Source organism: Lactuca sativa, chromosome 8, assembly GCF_002870075.4.
Source record: "Lactuca sativa cultivar Salinas chromosome 8, Lsat_Salinas_v11, whole genome shotgun sequence".
NCBI lineage: Eukaryota > Viridiplantae > Streptophyta > Magnoliopsida > Asterales > Asteraceae > Lactuca > Lactuca sativa.
In genome coordinates, this window is record NC_056630.2 from 205,560,322 (window position 1) to 205,570,700 (window position 10,379).

General features: G+C 35.4%; 1 long non-coding RNA gene across 1 annotated transcript; it reads left to right on the forward strand.

Moving 5' to 3' along the window:
• Window positions 1-2,057: 2,057 nt before the first annotated feature.
• On the forward strand, window positions 2,058-3,772 carry LOC111915291 (uncharacterized). The gene is made up of 2 exons (XR_002858117.1): window positions 2,058-2,625; window positions 3,463-3,772. It is a non-coding gene; the product is annotated as an uncharacterized LOC111915291 (long non-coding RNA).
• Window positions 3,773-10,379: the final 6,607 nt, after the last annotated feature.

Consider the following 10,379-nt stretch of genomic DNA (forward strand, 5'->3'; position numbering starts at 1 on the left):
TGGCTTGACATGGGTAGTCAGCACCCCAGAATGGCTTGACACGGGTAGGACGGCACCCCAGAACGGCCGTACCGGGTAGTCAGGCACCCCAAAATAGCCTGGCAGTATGTATGTTACGTGTTTGTATGGTATGTGGTACGACGGGGGAACTCACTAAGCTTTGTGCTTACAGTCTTCAGTTTTGGTTTCAGGTACCTCCTCAGCTAGGGGAAAGGAGCCGGCGCGGTAGCAGCATGTCACACACACACTCTCCGGTTTCCGCATTTACGAGCTTCACTAGGATTTGTACTCTGATATTTTGATTGAATGTATGAATTGGCTTTTAGACATGGTTCACTTGTGTTATGATTTGATCAGGCAATGTTTTTAGCTTTTAATATTTCTAAAGTAATGTTTTTAAAACGAAATTTTTGGTCATGAAAATTGGGTCGTTACACTCGAGTTAGCGAGTCGAGCCAGGACTCAGTGAGTTGATCAGGTCAGGATTTGAGAGTCGGTAGACTCGGTGAGTCAGGGGCTGACTCGGCGAGTCAAGTCGCGGTTAGAAGGACTTTGAGCATAAGAACTCGGCGAGTCAGTAGGTGGACTCGGCGAGTAGGGTTGACCTGGAAGGTTGACTTTGACCAGGACTTTGACCTGGACTAGGGTTGACTTGGTTGACTGTCGTGGGTCAGTTATACTAAGTGTTGCATCGATATTGATAGCTCGGGAAGCTAGTAGAGCCGGAGTTCAGTGAGTGGTCAGGCAACAACTAGTGGGATCATCAGCAAGTTCAGCCAGTGCATGTGAGTTTCCCTTTGTATGAATGGGTCTACGGCCACAATGTCGGCCCATGTAGTTATGAGTAGAAGGCCCGGGGGTAAGCCCTAGGCACAGCATGCTAGTATGATATTCGGACGAGGTCCAATGATAGAGGGCGGGTGCCCAAGGAGTGGTGTATGTGATAGTTTATACATGTTGTCTGTGTGATACTTGTATGTGCCTGGTAGGGAGGTGAGTGGGGGCGAGGTCCCCGTATCTTACCAATAGCAGAGTGTGGATGGTGTTCCACATCTCAGTAGTAGCAGTCCAGGGGCGAGGCCCAAGTTAGGAGAGGAGTGGGGATGGGCGGGGCCCATATCTCACTATCAGCAGGAGTATGGACGAGGTTCCAGGACTCATCAGTAGCAGGACTCGGGCGGGGCCCGGAGATAGGCGAGGTCTTAGAGCAAGAGCTGTTAGTATATGTTTAGCTTATGTGATGTTATGTGATATATGCATGTGCTCTTATATCTTAGTGGGCGGGGCCCTGTGACAGGCGAGGCCTGAGTGAAACAGATCTGTATCCGAGCGGGGCTCGAAGCCAGGCGGGGCCTGGAGCGGCGGGGCCGTTATAGCGGGCGAGGCCCGAAGTAGGGGGCGAGGCCCCGGATAGCGGGCGTGGCCCAGTATGTGCAGTATATGGTTATGCATGGTATGTGGTATGGTGGGGAACTCACTAAGCTTCGTGCTTACGGTTTTCAGTTTTGTTTTCAGGTACTTCCGGTAGCGGAGGGAGGAGCTCGGGGTGATCGCATGACACACACCATAGATTAGTCAGTCTTGGAATGTTTACTCTGATAATGATCATGTGTTTTGAAAACTTATACTCAAATTATGTTTTGGAATGATGAATTTGTTTGGAGTAATGTTTTATTAAAAGAAATTTTTGGTCTTAAATTTTGGGTCGTTACACAAGGGACTATCTCAAGACAATCACTAAGGCAAGTTAAGGAAATATATATATATATATATATATATATATATATATATATATATATATATATATATATATATATATATATATATATATATATCATACTAATTTATAATGCATGCATAATAGGAGCGTAAAAGTTTTTAAGACCAAAGTCTTAAAAATAAGGAGATGAAATATTAACCTTAGATTTTATTTGAATGGTATGGATTTATTATATAGTAGTGATCCATGTGAATAAGTTTAAACCAATCAAAACCAAATATTTACACTATAAATACTATTGATTAGTGTATATTTATGTTAAAATAATAATTTTCTCTCTACGACTATTTTTTTCAATACCCTAGAAAACCCAGTTTCAAACTTCAACCGCCGCCTCCTCCGTCACTTCCTCTAAAACCCTAACCACGGTGACCACCTCTACCGTAATTCTCAGTGGCCTCTCTTTAAAGTAGAATATCTTTTATTATTGTTTTTCCTCTCTGTAAGCATCCTTGCCACCACTATTGGCAGCATCATCACCGGCACCACAAAACCCTCACACAACACCATCCCTATTTTCTTCACCGTCACCATTACTCACTACCTTCTCTGTAAACGTAAACCACCCTAAATCTAAACTCCATCCTCATATAAACTATTATCTACAATACCAGTTTCTTTAACTTCCGCTTCCGCCTTACCGATATGAGTTTATGATTGAACAAAAGAGATGGATTTATGGATTTGAGTTAGATCTTTGTATATGTGCGTTTGTTGTCCCCTTCACCACCAACGTTATCTCCATCACTCACGACCATTGGTACTCTGTCAACCCTAGATCTAAACCATCTTGTCATCGGTTTCGTTACTCTATTCCCTCACCACCACATCTGAACCCGACAATAGTAAGATCTTTTAGATTTATATATTAAGATCTAGAAATATTGGTTGGGTTAAGTACTTCATTTTACACTAAGTGTGTTTGAATCTTAAGGCTATGTGTTATATGTAAGTGTGTTTGTTGAACTGTTTGTGTATGTGTGTGTGTGTGCTTTTTAAACTTTAATCAACTAATGAATATATGTCACTTATGTTGATCTTTGTGTCGATAAACCAAGATTGATTTCAGGTTTGATGTACCAAAATTGACAACAGGTTCTTCCTTTGTTATCTCTAATATTTATTCGGTTCTTTTTGGCTTTGTATTTCCCTCTGTTCTGTTTTTCTGCTTTCTTTGATTCAAGTTCTATAATTTGATTTTCTAGGGTTGGTTTGTTTTTATGGTGTGCTTTTATATTAGGAAACCTTTCAACTTTAAATGATGTGAGCCTCCCTGTATATGTTTAATAAAATGGAAAGTGTTTTTCTAATACATCTAAAATTATTTTCTAATTATCATGTGATTTCATTTTTTCTAAATACTAAAGTTATCATTGTAAATTGTGGGTCTTGTATATGAGATAATTATGCTTGTTCATCCATCCGATTTGTACACACATGTGAAGGCTATACCTGGTGTAGATGTTATGTTGCTTTGTTTTCCATTTTCTGTTCTTATTTATTTGTTTTTGTTAAACTTTTGTTGGTAGTTATTAGAATCTCATGGTAAATTTGAAAAATGAAATCAAGAAAGTGTAGTTAATGAGATCTGATAGCCATTCTTTTTTACAGATTTTTTTGTTTGTAGTCTAAAAATTGTATTAATATTTTTTTTGTCAATTTTATGATTTGCATGTTAACAGATATATTTCTAAGCTCAAGGCTAAAGGCTGAAGGTTGATAGTGGCTTATAGACTCTTGATTTTATGATCCAAGCTTGATTTTTATCTGGTTAATGGTCTGTGTGGGTAGTCTGCTAAGTTCTGGATAGAGTCGAAGTTTAATGTAATCTACAAGTTCATGGAGATTTATTTGTACATCTTTGTTTATTTTTCATTTAGCTGGTGTTGACCAAATGGTTTTGGTTTCTCCAAAGTACAAGTTTTTTTTCTTTGCAGTGTAGTATTTCTTACAGGTTTAGAAAAATATATGAATTTAGAAATTTTCAGTTCATTGGTATCTTCTGTTAATGTTGTTTTCAATTTTGACTAAACCAGTTCTTCAAATATTTCACTTTATATGTTTGTGTTTGTTATACGATATCTATTAATGTTCTGGTAACAACATATTAAAAAATTTTGTTTTGATTATAAGAAAATGTTAAATTCCTTTGATTTTGGGCTTCTATTGAACTGCTTTACTTATTTTTTTTTAAATCATGTTATGAGTGGTTGTACATGTCGTAAGAAGTGTTTGGCAGAGGTGTTCATGGGCAGAAAAGTCCCTAAACACATCTGTCTTGGGTCAAACTGGTTTTGGTCTTTAAAAAATAATTGGAACTGATTTAAAACTGTCTTTGTTAGGGTTAGAAGCTGGTTTAAAATGGTTAAAAAAAACCGGGTTGGGAGAAACTTATAAACCATTTTGTATTTAAAATTTTTTTAACGAAAACAAATACATTGGTGCTCATGTTAGCCGAGTCAAAGAAGCATCATTAAGAGGGTGTTTGGCTTAGCTTTTGAAAGCCAAAAAGTCCTTTTTGTAAAAGATGGAAAAGTCATGATTCCGTGATTTTTCAAAAAGATGTTATTTAATCTATTGAAAAAGTTGAAAAAGTCAGGATTACCAAACATCTTTTTGACTTTTAGAAAAAGATAAAAGTTAAAAGTCATTTTAAAAGTTATCCCAAACACCCTCTAAAATAGATGAAGCTTATGAACCGGAAGTTACCGAAATCAAGAGTTCAATTGTTCAAATTGATTGAATATGATAATATTCAATTTAGAAACTTTTTTTACACATTGAAAAATATGATAATATTTTGTTTTTTTATCAAACAACGTTAAAAAATTATTAAAATTAAAATATTAATATGCAATTAGGTTATTCAAAACTTTTAACCTTGATTTTAATTTTTCTGTCCCGAAACTCGAAGCCAAAATACATTTTTATCATACATGGTAAAGTTATAAAAAAAACATCTAGACCATTTATGTATTAACACACAAATATTATTTTCATATATACAAACCGATATTTTAAAAATAGTATTTTATTTGTCATGTAATTGTACTATAAGCACAAAAATGATTTTTAGTTTAAAACTAAATGTCATCATAGTCTTATAGTCTTTATAGTAAAACCACATTGTTAAGTTAATATAGTAAGAAAAACTTGAATGTGTATTTAAAATACTAATTTGTGAACAAATAAAATTTATGTCTAAAAAGTAAAATAATTAAATATATAAATATATAAATAATAGCTACTTTATAAATATCGTTAGTATTCTGTTATTTTAATTAAAAAATACCATAAACAATAACACAAATTTTATGATAATCATCTTGTTTCCACCCACTCTATTATTGGCGAATTAAAGAAATCAACCTACCAAAAATCAAACATATATTGCCCGTTGTATTACTTGTGTACCCAAAACTAACATCAAAATGAAACAATTTGCAACACATCTTCAACCAATTGTCGCCCAAGAACTAATCGAAGAAACGAAACAAATAGTTGTCGCATCATCGCGCGGGTACCCCACTAGTATATATATATATATATATATATATATATATATATATATATATATATATATATATATATATATTTGCATTAAACATATATACTTTTCCTGATATTATTTCGTTTTTGTTTTATTTTCTCATGTAGAACTTGGATGGCTATCAAGTTTCTAGAAACAGCAACAATAAAGCAGAACTGAACTACAAAGGAAATCGTTGGAATGTTACATTAGATGAGAAAAAACGTATTTGTCCAGAATGCCAAGTCACATGCCTTCCATGTGTGCACGCATTTGCTTTTATTGCTCTCATAAGGGAGCCTAGTTGGGACAAATATGTTGATGCATATTTCACAATTGACAAATATAAAGAAGCATATGCTTTAGAAACTGGTCTAATGCCCGAGAAAAATCAATGGGTGCATATAAAGATAGTCGGCAAGATATACCCACCTATTATAAAATGGATGCCCGGACGACCTAAAAAGAATTGAATTGCAGCAAGTGGTGAGCCCAAGAAAAGGCATAGATGTACATGTTGTGGTATGCATAGTCATCATGGAAAGAGTTGCAAAAATCCAGCGCTTCAAGGGTTTGACGAAGCATTCACTAACAAGAGGAAAGAACAAAAATGATCATGATTTTTTGTTATGAGTTTGATTACATTTTGGTTATTTAATGACTTCTATATGGATTATTAAATTTTTTTTTTGGACCATCTTTTTAATGAATTTTTGCCATATGGATTGTTATTGTAATGAATTTATGCAACATAGACCATTTTGTAAAGATATTCTTCCACATGACTATTACAAGGATTGTTTATTTGATGAATTTCTACGACATGGACCAATTCTGTAAACATTGTCTACCACAAGCACTATTTCCATAATGAATTTCTGACACATGGACCATTTTTGTAAACATTGTTTGGCATAGTGATCTTTTCTATAATAAATTTCTACCATAGGGACTGATTACGTAATGAATTTTGTAACATACACGTTCTGAAATTGTGTATTGTTATTATTAAAAGTGAATAAAATTGAGTGTTGAGTTCTAACAGATAGTTTTTACTAGAAATGAAGTAAAACTATGTTTAGAATCACTCATAAAATATTGGAAGTCTTATGAGATTCCAATTAATAGCCAAATAATGAAAATTTAGCGAAAATATAAAACTTGAAATAAGTAAAAAAAATTATTTGATGTTGTAGATAATCTCGTTAGAAGTGTTTAGGCGAAAACCTCGTCGAAATCCGAGTTATAACGAAGAAGTTATGACCAATCGAAGATCCGCGACAAAACCGGCACGACGCCGAATGACGTAAAAAGTGAGTTTTTGATAAACTGCTTTTTAGTCTTAGTAATCTAAATGAAAGTCATAGTATTCGTTAAACCGAGAAGTTCGATAAAAAGAACGCCAAAATCTGACTTCGTATGAGGAAGTTATGATTTTTCGAAGTTTCAGCTTAGTTGTAGACAGCTAAAAACTCGAATTTTAGATCGAGTGATTTTTAGCCGACACAACCTAAACGAGAATTGATGGTCTCGTCATTTGTAGTACAACGATAAAAAGTCTGACGAAAACGGATGTCGGATGAAGAAGTTATGGATTTTTAACGGATTTTCCTGTCCCGGTCTGTTAAAAATAATAATATTAAAATTAAACTCAAAATTAGCCAACGAAGTCTAAATGAAAGTTGTAGAGCATAATTTTAGCTACGCGTGCATATAAAGAACGTCAAAAACAGAGCCCGCATGTGAAAGTTATGGATTTTAGAAGATTAGGGCTCATTTTCCGAGGAATCTCGCATGGATAAGCCTTATCCGGAAGAGCCACGTCACCTCGCATGAACAGTAGCCACGTGTCGCGCACCTATCGCGTTCTGATTGGACCGAGCTTCGGTCTGGTAAGAATTCGACACGTCTTTTGACGTCCTAGGCGACGTCTAAGACGCCTCCTAAGACGCCTCGCATCTGGCTGCCACCTCCTCGCATCCGAACCAGCTGCCGCGCCATGTGCCTTGTTCCTCCTGCTGCCTCGTGTCCTCGGTGCTGACTCTCCTTCTTTGGCCGACTTCGGATTCGCCCTTATAAAAGGGAGGTTGCGAACCAGCCCGAGTATTTTCAAGAATTTGGCATTTTTGGCCCCTTTTTCAATATTTTCACTATTTTAAATTGCCCCGAAGCCCCGGTATTATTTTTAAAGCCCAGAATACGTCCCGAAGTGCCCGGAGAGCCCAAGAAATTATTCTTTTCGGTTTGAAGTGCTACCCTCGCAAGGCCTATTTTTCAATATATTTCCCGGTTTTCACGACGAATACTATTTATCGAGCTGAAGTGCTACTCAAATTACTATTTTAACCCCCGATTATTTTAAGGTGAGTTCAATATATAGGAACAATTATATGTTATGTGTTATATGTGCTATGTGCTTTTCAGTGTTATTATTCTGAGTTATTTTCCCGTGTTATTTTTATTCGCTATTTTTAATAGCAAAGTTATACATTTGACCATGTGATTAGTGAAAGGACTTAGATTCACGGTGGTACTGGTATGTAGCCTCTGGCCATGTAGAACATGTCTCGTAAGAGAATGACTTCTATTCTATGGCATTGGCGGAAGCTTAGATAGGACTGTTATGTAGCCTCTGAGCATGTAGAGCATGACTCCGTAAGAGAATGACCTCTATTTTATGGTATTGGCAAATGGTTAGACAGGGCTATAAGCCTGAAATCTATCAAAATGTTAATCGGAAATTATATGTCTTCTGTGCCATTTGGGCCAAAGCTTTATTGATGCATATCAAGTATTGAAATCGTTATGTCTCATTGATTGTAAATCTTTGAATCAAATCTTGAGTTGATATTGAAAGCCTGACATATGATACACATATGCTATTGTTGTTCTTGTTCCCTTTTGCTTCTGTCATATTGATATATAAGGCATAAGATTATATTGTATCTATTTATTGAATTCACTAAGCGTTATCGCTTATCCCTCTCAATATTTAACAATTGCAGGTGATGAGTATCCAATATAGTTTTATACTGCTGAAAGATTTAGAATAGTTAATACTATTTCTCTGTATTTTAATTTTCATGTATGTATATGAATAGTAGATTCCTGGGTAGACATGAAATGTAATAAAACTTAGTCGGATTGTATTCAATCTTTTGTAATCACTTTATAAATATAAAATATTGTTTTATAAATATGCATGTAGCATGTTTTGAGGAAGTAACTTAAGAATTTTTTTTTTGAAATAGTATGAAAGTTTGGGTCTTTCATAAATACGAAAGTTGAGGTCTTTCAATCATGGTATCAGAGCAGTGGTTTAAGTGAACTAAATACCACGGATTGGTATTTAGACTTAAACTATTGAAAGTTCAATATATGAACGGATTCATAATAAATATATGGATACAAACCATAAGAAATATTTAAGTGGGGGATTGGGTAGTGATAAACCCTACTATTCTAAGATATTAAGTTACTTCAGAATTTTAAGAAAATTAGTTTAAATGAACTAGAAATTTTGAGAATTTCTAAGCTTAAACAAGAATTGTTAAGTGAAGATGATATGATATGTATCTGGTATACTTTAGGTTGAATACCTAATGGAGTCACGCACTAGAATATTAAGAGGAGATATGCCTTATATTCTAATATGTGCTAAATGATAAATGAATATAGCATGCCTTAGGGTGCTTATCTATAATTACTATTGATTGAGAAAGCTTAAGGTCTGTTGCCGACCTTGGTTTAGAAAATTTTATGTTAAGAATCCTAAGAATTTTCGTAATAGAATTTTTCGAAGTGATAAAGAGACTTATGATAGTTGACATCGATAAGTTTATAAATAAACGATCGCGAGATATCGTAAAATAATAAATATGAATAGTTATAGTAATAAGTGTATTAATACCAATAGAGTGGTAATATACATTTAAAGTATGTTTGATATATAATAACATCTTTGAAAGAAAGATGTGCGTTTGAAACACGTTTGGGCAATATAAATGTGTTGGTGCAAATCCACAAAGTTGTTCTACCACTGTACAGATTGAAGAAGTGATTGTTTAATAGAGTCGAAAGAACCGAAGATGGTGATCAGTACTTCGGCAGTATCACAATTAATGTTGTGTAAGATTTAGAAGAATTAAATGAAGATTAAAAGAAAGGCTAATTGTTTTGAGACTTTATGATTCTGGAGTACATTTGGACCATGGATATGAAGTTTGGGCTTAAGTGCATAAGTCATTAAGCCCTTATCTTGGTTTTGGATTCTACGAGGGTACGACCTGCATAGGGAGCGTACCTCCGGTGTACGCCCTGCATACGCGACTGAAGTGGGCTTAATTGTTTTGGGCTTCAGTTATGGACTCGGTTTGCCTTGGTCCATGTTGGTCCATCTGGATTTTATGATTTGGTCTTTTTTCTTGTTGGATTTTCTTGAGTGAAGGCCATGAAAGGGATTGGGCCTTAGAGGCTTATTTTAGATATTGGGCTTTTTGTCTTTTAGTTTGGGCCTTAGTCTTGGGCCAAGTTTGAGGAAGGGTGAAAAGGTTTTTTACACTAAATTGTACTTATAGTGTGAGTCATGAGCTAGTTACTGATGGGTTGTCATTTGTCCTATTTGATAGCGTGGGCTCTAGCGGTACTGCAATTAGAGATCATTCAAGGGAGCAACTGTTGATAGAGTGTTAGCTTAGTATTTGTAGCCAGGGATCGTCTGTATGATTCGGTAGTGTGAGTTGAGTTTTCCTCACTATACTTAAGGGTCAAAGGCACTAAGACAGGCCCTTTGGATTGTTATCTTAGTTATCGTATGCCTATATGTTGTTATGATCTGTTAGATCGGTATCCTGGTAGATAGGATGTTTCTATGTTGTTATGATCTGTTAGATCGGTATCCCGGTAGATAGGATGATGATATGCTTATTGATCTGTATGAATTGTGCTTGCCTGTTGATTAATTATGCGATTATGAGTTATGTATATATCGACATGTGTGTGTGTGTGGTTAGGTTGAGGCGGCCCTGCTGTGTGCTGAAGGCTAACAGACCCAGGGCGGCCCGGATAGAC